Source organism: Thermobia domestica, chromosome 1 (genome assembly GCF_964235325.1).
Source record: "Thermobia domestica chromosome 1, izTheDome1.hap1.1, whole genome shotgun sequence".
Classification (NCBI taxonomy): domain Eukaryota; kingdom Metazoa; phylum Arthropoda; class Insecta; order Zygentoma; family Lepismatidae; genus Thermobia; species Thermobia domestica.
In genome coordinates this window covers 295,440,826-295,453,208 of record NC_137454.1, presented here as the reverse complement: position 1 = coordinate 295,453,208, position 12,383 = coordinate 295,440,826, and positions in this window count along the sequence as shown.

Sequence of the window (12,383 nt, the reverse complement as noted above, 5' to 3'; positions counted from 1 at the left end):
ATATAGTATGTCAACATATACTGAGTTGATTCGTTTATGAGCTCCGACGATACTGAACTAAATAATATGTCTTAGGACCTGAATAATTAAAAGAAGTTAATCGCGTTTTGAATAAGTCCTCTTTGTTGATACGTTTATAGAAATAAAATGGAATTAATTGTAAAATGAATATAAAATGAGATAAAATGATATATATAAGGGCTATTCGGAAAGTAATGCAACCATATATGTAAAAATAGGTAACGGTCCAGGATTGTTTCTTAAGTTGTAACCAATTCAAGAAGTCATCGTTGGGAGCCATATATACAACGATATTGTATATTTATTTTGTGAATTTCTTTTATTTTTATATCTTGGTTTTGGGCAACGGTGCATAAAAGTACGCAATCTGTCGTGTAGAAGAAGAACAAAAGAAGAATATATAATGTTGTTGATTCCAAATAGAAAGAAATAAGATTTAATTTCAGAAGCTAAAGATATATATTGATTTTAATTTGTATAATAGGTACTCTTCGTTACCATAACAGGCAGATAATGGTTTATTTAAAATGTTGCTATGACAACCACCGAAAAAAGAAAAGTATTATTAATGAAGTTAAGTGACAAGGAATAAAAGCTAATAGTATTACAAGGTGACTTGTCTTATTTAATGTATTTTGATCGTGTTGATATATCTAAAAATTACACGAACTGTGGGCAGGAATGTAACATAAATATAACGTTACACAATATGTAAAAATAATAAAAAGACGGATATTAGTGTCGAATCCATAATTTTTCGTGAGAAGAATAGTGACACTCCAGATGCCGTACTGTTGGAGCAAAACATTTCCAGTACTCTCCGGGGTTGATACATAAAAGTAGTCGCAAACCACTGATATTAGTACGAACCCATCGTTTTCGGGTTTGCCGTGATGAATAGTGACACTATCGAGCTGTTAAACCCCAAGTTCAATCCTCATAAAAATGGAGATGAGAAATGGCGAAAAATGAAATGTCTAAAATTACCGACATTAGTGTCGAATCCATAGTTTCCGCGGTCGATAAGTTGATTAGCAATAGTCCTGATGACATTTATGCTCAAGTTTAAGCAATAGTGGATTTGTCAGCTGGTCCAGGTTGAGTTACTGAGCTACACCGAGCCTCGACTCCCTAATAATTCCAAAACGATCCCTCAAATAGGCTACAGTGTGGATAAAGATGGTAAAAGTTTTATTTTAAGACAAATACCGATCACTGTTTGTTACAGTATGACTATTTACTTATCCCAAGACAATACGTTATCGAAGGTTCTACGACACATTCACAAATACAGTTGGTGACTTGAGCGGTTCCATCTGCAGACTCGAGGCATCAGAAAGTGAATCTTCTGATTCTGAGTACAATAGCAGCAAGCATGACACCATTTTTATGTCAACTTACGGAGGATGGAATATTTGTAATTTGAATCTCCAGTCAAATCTCCACCTCGAAAAATTGTTCGCACAACTGCAGTTGCATTATATTAATTTGCCCGTGAGTTCAAGTTTGTGAAAACAAGAGTTGAAGACAATATTGCGTAACTGCATTCTACAACCACAGTCTATTTCAACTTGAAAATCCTCCTGTGCACATTGAAATCATGATTTTTTTTTTCATTTGCACGAATTAATTGTTATTAACACATCCACTGGGAACTCATTTGTTGGCTATGTTAATATATTACAAATGATAGCATTAGTCAGCCTTCATTCTTTACATTTGTGTACATCCACTTCCCAGGGTTATTTGGTTTACAAAGAGTGGGATTATCAAACTTTTGACGAGGCACTTAACTGTGATGTTACACTCTATCCACACTGTCAGTGTAGGATACAAGATTATTGGTTACTGGTCGGTGTTGTCTAGCGTTGTCACTATACTAGCCAGCGAAGGAAAGGAACATAAGAACATACGGACAACTGATTATAGCTTTTCTACTCATGTAAATATTCTCAGAAAATGTATACGCTCACAAAATTATTTTTCTTGAAAGATTATCGTTCTTCGTCACTTGGTATAAACATCAAATATACAGCGTAAAGCTTTACTCGTAGCAAAAAATAACTAAGTATATGTCCTTTCACAGTAAGAAACTACGATAGATTTCCAAACTATGCGAATTCAATACTCAAACTTGAAGTAGTACATCTATAGGTCCTACTAATTGATTGCAATAGATTAATAAGATCAAACATGGCCATCTCTAGCATGTAAAAATTGAGAGAGACGACAAAACAAAGAATGATTGTAGACCCCAACAAAATTTACGTCAAATTGTGCAGTTAAATGGGAAACTACTTGGGCTGCTGAATTGGGTTTCTACCTCTACCAGTATAATTGATCATGGAATACTCTTCCATCATGGTAGGTCACTTGCTACATGTTTATAAGTTTCTATATACTATGATTTAGGAAACTTCGTCTTGATACCATTAATACTATTAATTTATTTTGTGTTTCCCTACTATCCTTGTTTTCCTTCCATCACATTTTGTACCACGTCACCCAAACTACGATTTCTATTCCAGTATTGCCTTAACATCTTTTTAATTACTTTTCACCGATTACCCCTATTATTCCTAATGCATTTTATTGGTTTTTTGTTCTAATTAGCTATTTTTTTCCATTTTCCTCAATATACAAATTTCAGAGAATTGAAGCTCAATGTATTTTGTTGTCTCTTCGTGATGTTCATGTTTCTGCTGCTTACAATGCAATATTCAACTTTTAACTCCTTCTTGTAACTCTTCATTCAGTGACCCACATAGTGTGCTTCTCATCATTATTATCACAGTCATTTTAAAGATCTGTCATCATTTCATACGTTGGTATTTACTTATCGTTTACTTTTGGTACCTTCGATAATATCATACTAAATACATAAGTAAAGAAAACTAGCCATCTATTCTACTTCTCTTGCTCAGACTTCTTCAATTATCACAAGCTCAATCACTTCAGCCATCATTGCTCTAATCTTTTTCATATTTATTTTAATGTCAAATGATTTTAAGTTGTTTTTTTATCTTCTTTGAAATCATGTTAATTTTCGATTCAAATTCCACAACGACAGTCATACCATTTGAAAAGTAAATATATATGTTCTTGTTCCTATCAAATCAATCTGTTCCATAATCAAACGGTCCTTCGTTGTTCTTCTAGATAGTATATAATCAAGGGCGCCCATCAGGGGGGGCAAGGTGAGGCGCTCGCCCCCTAGAGAAAATTGTACTTCGTAAGATCGAAAACCCAATGGAATTTTTAGAAGAGGTACCGCAAAATTTGAAACTATATTTGAAATATCGCTTATATTTGCTCCCCGCTTGGAAACCAAAACATGGGCGCCCTTGTATATAATGTCATTGAAAGCAAAATTTCCATCTAACACTTCTTCCAAAATCACTGTTCCTATTTCATTTCTGTATTCCGACTTTTAATGGTGGATGCATATATGAGTTTGTAATGAGTATGATCTTTCATTTCATTTCAAGCATGTTTTAGATTATCCGATTCAAGCACTAAATTAACGAATATTGTATGCATTTCCTTCCCTTTGTCTGAAAAGCTTTCATCTACTTTATTCGATCGATCGAAACTAATTGCATCTGTGTGATGTCTATTTCAAATCATAGTTGTTCAAATTTCTTACCTATTCGCCCATATAATCTCTTTCATTTTCAAAGCTGAATTTTTGCTCTGTGTGATGTGAAACTAAGACTCGAGCGTTAACATAGTATTTTAGATTTGTCAGTATACAGTGCATTGCCTGCCATTGCCAGTAAATTCACACTACAGGTATTGATAGAATCTCTTATTGTTTTTGCTCTATGGAAATCAATATTGAAACCGGAAGTAGTAGAAAATTTCAACCACTTTCGGTTTTGGTAGAATGCAGATAGTTATGGTGCATTGTCTTGAGATGTTGAATTGTTTACAAAAGCTGCTTTTTGCTGTCCATTTCCGTTTTCGTTCTATGGTGATAAAGTTTGAACCAGAAATTGCTAATTTAAACCACTTCCGGCTTAAATAGAAAGTTAACAGAGGAGATGCAACCTATTCTTGAAATACTGATTGCTTCACGATATCTCTTACAGTTTTTGCTCTACCTATCGACAGATGGATTGACAGACGGGTATAGCCGTCCTGTACGACTTCTGACATTTATGCATAGCATATTTTGGAAATCTCAAACTAATACAAATTCTCAACGTCAGTTACTATATATTTATGATATCCTTGGGAGACAATGTGCATACTTAAAACTACAGTGTAAGTGCATCTTTGTGATATGCAGAATTTTGAGGAGGTTGTGATGCCTTTGCCATCATTTTTCCTAGTAAATGAAAGGTTTTGCTGACCACTGAAGAATAATACAGTTATTAAGACAGTATTAGTATCTCAATGACTTCCGTTCACTGTTAAAATACCATTTCTTCCTAGCAGATGAGGATTTCTGATGTTTTTCAAAAATGCGTAGAAAATAATTTGTTGTAGTTGTTTTTACTTTAAAGACATTTCTGGAAACTACAAGGCTTGCCCTTTCAAAAGATAATAAGTACATTTACTTAGAACAATATTGTTCTAACATGTGAAAATCTTTTTTGTTAACACTTTTGGAAAAGAAAAAAAATACGACAGTATATTAGAACTTGTTGTACAGTATTGACAGTAAATGATACATATATAACTTATGCAAAATATCTTAAAAAGTGAATATACTATATGTATACCGGTATATATGTATCTTTACTCTATTAGAAAATTATCAGAACCAGCATCCTTATTAAGATAGTCCATAAGTTGATCAGCATCTAATTTGTTCGCTCCATTCTTAACAGCATAAACGTAAATATGACACATGTTCAAGGAAGCATCTTTTATGAGAAAGAAATGTATCCGTGATATCCAGCGGCTCAAATTTGAATAAAGTAGCGCACAGGAAAGATGCTCTGAATAGAGCCCATAGTTCATTCGCAATAAAAATGTAAAGCAAAGGGCAGGCTTTATGCTCATCGTTCGTCCTACTGGACAAAATTCCACAAAGGGCATAGCCCATCCGTCGTCCAAAAATTGTTAAGCTTCGAGCTATCGATATATTTTATAATACATACTATAACATCACTGCATTGCTTTTATCTTTTACCTAATAACATGCCATTAAAGTGGCAAATGTTGTGTATTCCTAAGAAAAGTTGAAAAGAAAAACGAAATTTTTCAGTTTTACATCCCACGGTTATGCCATGTAGGCTAAAGGAGACGGAGATGATGAAAATGAATGAAATGAAGGAAGTTGCAGTAAACAGGAGATTCCCGAGTAAACTTACACCTGTGGTGTTTGTTCAGTACAGAGCCCATTTGGCACAAGTTAAGATCGAATCTGGGATCCCACACACAGAGGTGAACGCTCTACCACTGTCACCACGGTCCTGTATTCGAAAAAAGGCACAGAAATAAAAGCAAAGCAGGTTAAATATCTGGGATTACTGAACGAAAATTTCCAAGAACATATTAATTGTTTAAAAAGAAAGTAATATAATTTGCTGATATTCAATACTTTTTAATTTTCTCGTTTTCATCGGAATTTTAAAATATGCCATGGCTGCACGATAGCGCAGTAAATGAAGGAAGAATAACTGTGGTCAGGAATCGCATTATTTTCCCAGGCAAGCAGCGAATTTTAATTTGTGGTAATAGAAGGAAGTTCTCACCTGCAAAGGAAAGGAAACGATTTTCTGGAACTAGTCGTGCGAGAAAAATCAATATGGATTTTCTCATGTGTTTCATAATTGCTTCCACTTGCCTATTCACTGCACAGAACACTACATCTTCGTTGTTGATTATTCTTTGTGTAGGGTTTCAAAATATGCCACTTACAGTAAAACCTGATCACTTAGCCATCTCCTTGAGTTGGTCTTAATTTTCTAAAACTTGCAGAGCACCCTCGTGGGTAAGCAGCTACACTGAGAAAAAAAAAATGTAGGTGGCATACTTAAAAACGTAGGTTACATTCGTAATTCCTGTAGTTTCTGGACTTAACGTACAACCGTATATAACATCCTGCAGCAAACGTATAGCTGAAAAAGTATGTATTATACGTACTGTCTGCACAAGTGCAATGACGTCATTCGTGTGACGTTATCTGCAGTAACAAGTATATACGGAGGTAATATCTAGCTTTGTGACGTCAGGGTCGTATGTAGCATGTGGGTTAATAATGACGACATACACTGACTATCAGGACGGAGCATGATTTCAAGAAGTATGCAATATACGTTCTGTACGTATGTTTCTTGCGTTCAACCCCGAGACAGCATCTATATTGTACTTGTGCCCCATACGTACGACTAGATACAGTATACGTATTGTACGTATGTATTATACAGATTTTCCTTATGTCGCACACAGCTTGTCCAGATACAGCATACAGAATATCCGTATGCACCATACAGAGTGCATATATGTAGCTTACAGACTGTCTGCATGCAGCATATAGATTATACGTATGTCGCGTACAGGTTGGCCATATGTAATGTATAGATTGGATGTATATAGCTAATAGGTTGTCCATATGAAATATACAGATTTTACCTGTATCGAATACGTATTGCCTTCTTGTAATGTATGGATCGGACATATGCAGGATCTAGAGTGTACGTATAGTGCACCATTATTAAAGTGCTGCAACATACTGCAAAGTGCATGATACATTCTTACTGTAATGTTGTCAAATATTGTTTTACTCTGTATGAAAACAAAAATAGCTTAAAATATGGTTGATCTCCTTTGTACCAATAATAATAAAATTAACAATACTATACTTTTCAAATCTTAGTTTGGAGCAGTGAAACTGTCCAAAGAAATGTATTTACCTGCAGGGTGTCCTATAAGTTTGGGCTTCCTGCTAATTCGTTGGAAAGCTACTGCAAAGTCAAGTGTTGAAAAGTGACACAAGCGTTAATTTTAAAATTATGGGCACAAAGCAGGGGCGGATCCAGGACGGACTTCTGGGGGGGGGGGGGGCGGTCGGCGGTAATACTGCTACTTTTAAGAGCTCCAAACTTGTTATGGATGGGTTTATTTATATATAAAATAAGAAAGTTTCCTCTTGTGGGGGGGGGGCGATCGCCCCGATCGCCCCCCTCTGGATCCGCCCCTGGCACAAAGGAGGTTAACCATATATTAAACTATTTTCGTTTCCATACAGAGTAAATCAATATGTGATATATTACTGTAAGAATTTATCATATGGTTTGCAGTTAGTTAGTTGCAGCACCTCAATAATAATGCAAAATGCACTATTATTTTTTTTAAATGTCGCAATAATTAAAAGTGTGGTGTCAGCCGGAAACGCATTCGCTTACAATATTATTCCTACTCAGTACTCGCCATTAAAAATGAAACACCAAGAAGGAGACTGGGTAGATGCGCCAAAGTTCCCAGGCCGATACCTAATAGTAAGTGCAGAATACTCTTAAACGTTCGCTGTATTCGCTGTGTGACAACGTGGTGACAGCGGAGGCGTTGTGCAGCCATCAACTAAACATATTTATTCTTCCCTGCTATAGACATTCTGCAAATTTGGACTTTCCTGGATGCATCCTTCTTAGTGCAACATTTTAAGGAAAGAGCAATTTAACAGCCTCATACATTGCTTAAAGAAAGAGCAATGATTCTCAGAATTACTCGGAAGATATATATACACAATAATTTAAAACGGTTATTTCAAACTTTGCAATTCAAAGCACGAAAAGAACTATAGATAAAGGAACACTGATTTTAGCCAAATAGTAATTAGTAAACTCAATCACACTCAGTACCATTAGTTGCTTGGTGTTATCCGTAAGTCAGAGATCACGGTATCTCATTTCGTGTAGATTTTTGCATTTGTTTAACGCTAAAAATGTATTTTATCGCTAATTGAACCCAGTACCATATATATACCGACAGGACATACCTTAGTCACAAGGTGACATGAGTGAAACACTAAACTATTCGATTGACACCTGCGGCCTTGTCAACACTAGAGAAAGTTACAAAGTGATTAAGTAAATACGGAACATAGTTCATACAAAGTATAGCGATGTATGAAGTCTCCGTTTCATACGACTTGGATAAAGGATACATCTGAAATAGCAACAAAGAAATATATAATGATTTCTCTGGATAATTTGGATTAGTCCAGAATTCGAACACACACACGCTGGTAAGTCCAACATTTTTTTTTTTAACTTCTTTCTTCGGATTCCCAATAAAGTTGACTACTGAAAAGCTGAGTTATAGATTCTGTATTAAAACAACACCTTCGCTAGACATGTTCAGTATACACATTGTCTTACATACAGAACAATACATTAGTTATTAATGCATGTCTGAAATAATAGTGCTTCGTATAGAATTTTACTTCATCCAACCGCAATAGCACAAAGATAAAAAATATTGCTAGGGATAATGTTCTTATTACAGAGAAAAAGAATTAAAATGACTTAACATTAACAATCATTTTCTTTAAACAGAGATAATATTTTATTATAATTTATGGAAGAAAGAAATAATTTGTAGTACAGTATCTTTATTAGGGTTATATATTCGTACAAAATAATGTAAGTACAACTGAGTCTGTCTTCAGAAAGGGCGTACTTTTAGCCACAACCTACACTGCTTCTTTTGACTGTCTTTCAAGCAGAATCCTGGTTTGATGCACGAAATACCTGCAACAAAAATCAGAAAATATTTAAAACTAGCAGCGTTCACCCCGCTTCGCTGCGGTCACCCCGGAACGCAATAAACTTTGTTACTTAGATAATTTTTACTTTTTCGCTTTCAAGTGATATGATAAAAACCATAGAAGATTGCAGTAAATGTTAACATTATATCGCCTATCATTTATGTTAACCCGCCCCGCTTCGCTGCGGTCACCCCGGAACGCAATAAACTTTGTTACTTAGATAATTTTTACTTTTTCGCTTTCAAATTGCAGTAAATGTTAACATTATAGCGCCTGTCATTTATGTTAACCCGCCGAGTGACACGGTCATGCGGGTTGCATATAAATACGTTTATTTTTATACCTATGATGAACTAACAAAGGATTTGTACGTTATGGACACTTGAATGGTCAATTATCTCAAGACACTGGTAATTAAAAATTAAAGTGATATGATAAAAACCATCTAGGGTCCAAATCCTAATAACCCCCCAAAAATGAAAGAAATTGGTTCAGCCGTATTAGCGTGATGAGCTAACAAAGGATTTGTGCGTTCTCTTTTATATAATAGATGTTATATTCAGTGTGCTTAATTTGGTTGTACTTAACAATACAAAGTATCTTAACATTTTTGAGATTAAATGGACAAAATCTGTTCGGTCAGGTATGGACTTTTGGGTTGCACGTAGAAAAACTATGAAGTGTTTATTGATGCTGAACAACAACTCAAAATGTATTACCATTCAAAAGTAAGTGGGTACCTCAATGGTGTTCGGGCTACCATGGGGTACCTAATGTCTGTATTTTTTAGATATATGAAAATATATGTCTCTAAAATGTAAGGAACTGACATCTGTTTACCGAAAACCTCAACTCGGTAAGCCTTATGGATATCGAGATATGGGAAAATAAAGAGCGACACTACAGAACTGTGGAGTTTGCGTACTAGATGGTGCAGTTTCGGAAACGTAATTACGAGGGCTTACAACAACCTCAAAAGTAGTTTCAATTAAATACACTACACACACGCCCTGATGGGGGTTTTCGGGTACCATGATATTCCCAGAACTCTCATTTCTAAATATTCTAAAATATGTCTTAATAACGTTTTAAAGAACGTTAGAGGTGTGTGTTTACCGAAACCGCAAGTCGGTACGCCTAACAGTTACCGAAATATGGTGAAATAAAAAGCGACACCATAGGTACGTGGAGCTTGCATATTAGACAGTACAATTTAGAAAATTAATTAAAATATGACTATCAAGATATTGTCAAATAAAGGGAGGATCCATATAGTTATGGGGTTTTCTTGTTAGGTGGTAAAATTTCCGAAACCGGTCATGTAAAGTTAATAAGCATCAGTAGCAATTTCATCTTAAAATAATTAGGTATTTCCATGGAGTTTAAGAACATCATGGGGTCTACCAAGATTAAATTTTAAAAGTTTTGTAAAATATATTTTGACATTTGTAAAGAGTATTAGAAATATGTATTTACCTAAAAGTTCCAGCTAGTACATCTAGCAGCTAGAGAGACACCATACAATAAAAGCGTATTAGATCTTGAAATTTCAGAAAACAATTATTGATCCTAACAAAAGTTAAATAAGATGGTACTTATATGGGTTAAGTGAGAACCTCAGACTCGTCAATACAATTTCGATCGAAAGATTAATTCAGCTCTAAATTTTCTTTGGACAATTCCAAGCGTTCATCGGGCTCTGAAATAAAGTGAACATTTTTTGTCAATATCTAATATAGCAACCGAGATATAAGGAATTATGTATTTTATGACGTCGTAAAAATAGAGACCCACATGGATTTGTACTTTTGAGTATTTGCTGTAAGAAGAAGAAATTTCAGAAAACAACCGTATATACCTTAATAGACAATTAAATGGGCGGGGGCACAGTGGCTTAGTGGTAGAGTGCTTACCTCTGGTGTATTGGGTTCTTGGTTCGATCCACGGCCAAGTCAGTTTGTAGTGGACATCGTATTCGTGGGTTTTCTCGGGGTACTCTCCTCCCACCTTTGCATTCCATCAATTCTGTCAACAACATTCACTTGCTTTAATCATAATCTCCCTGAGACTAAAATGCATAATCGTGGGTCGCTACACTGAAATATTTCCTTTTATTTAATTTTAAAATTAAATAGGGAGTTAAGTATGATCGTATTTCTATGGGTTAAGTGAATACTCCAATAGTTTCTGCAAAAAAAAAAAAAAAAAAGATTAGTTAAATACCCTACCACTAAGCTACTGTGTCCCCGCCCACTGAATTGTCTATTAAGGTATATACAGTAGTTTTCTGAATTTTTTTTCTTTTAGGAAAGACCCAAAAGTACAAATCCATAAAGATCTCTATTTTCACGTCATAAAATATATAATTCCTTATATCTTATTTACTATCTTAGATATTGACAGCGAATTTTCATTCTTTTGCACAGCTCGATGAACCCTTGGAATTGCCTGAAGAAAACCTAGGACTGAACTAATCTTTCGATCGAAATTGTACTGAGGTACTGATTTAACCCATAGAAGTACCATCTTATTTAATTTTGTTGCGACCAATAATTGTTTCCGAAATTTCAAGCTTTTATTTCACAGTGTTTCTCCAGATGTTAGATGTACTAGCTGGAAGTTTTGGGTAAATACATATTTCAAATACTGTTTACAAATGTCAGATTATATTTTCAAAAGCTTTTAAAATTTAATTTTGGTAGACTCCATGATGTTCTAACACCCCATGAAGATATCTAATTACTTTAAGATGAAATTGCTACTGGTGTTTATTAACTTTCCATGACCGATTTCGGAAATTTTAGCATCTAACACGAAAACCCCTTAACTGTGTTGGTCCTCCCTTTATTTGACAACATCTTGATAGCCGTTAGTCATATTTTAATTCAATTTCCGAATTGTAGCGTCAAGTATGCAAGCCCCACATACCTATAGTTTATCCCCCCCTAAAAAAAATCAGTTCTTTACATTTTAGAGACATGTATTTCCATATATCTAAAATGCAGAAATTAGGTACCGCATTGGAACCCCATTGGAGTACTCACTTACTTTTGCATAGCAAGGTAAAAACGCCAGTGGTTCTCACTTTAAGTTTGAAAACATACTATTTTGTCTCTTCTCTGAGCATCGTGAATCTGTCGGAGCTGTACCATAGTTGGAAAGACTCACTGATCCTTCCTATAGTGACCATGTAGTCAGAATTCAAAAAGGAGTAGCCCTTGAAGGAAAAACAATATTTTAAAATCCTTGCACCAGTAGTCGTCACCTTAAAATCAAAATGTTCCAGTAGTAGTCAGGATTTTCTACCAGTGTTCATCACTCAAATAACTTGACAATTTATTCAAAAACGCACTGTGTATCAGTTTAGGGTTGAGAATACAATATAAAGTAGTAAGCTTAATAACTTTGCATCACTTTTAGCACTCAAGAAAGAAAATAAAAACGTTTTTACATACTTTTTAAAGCAATTTCAGAAAGAAAAATGTTAACTGAATACAAAAGTTAACTGTATATCACTTCCACGTTAAGAGTACAATATTAAATACTATGTTTAATAACTATACGTCACTTTAAACTCTCGAGAATGAACATAAACAATTGTACATACATTTTAAAAACAATCTGAGAAACAAAATAAGTT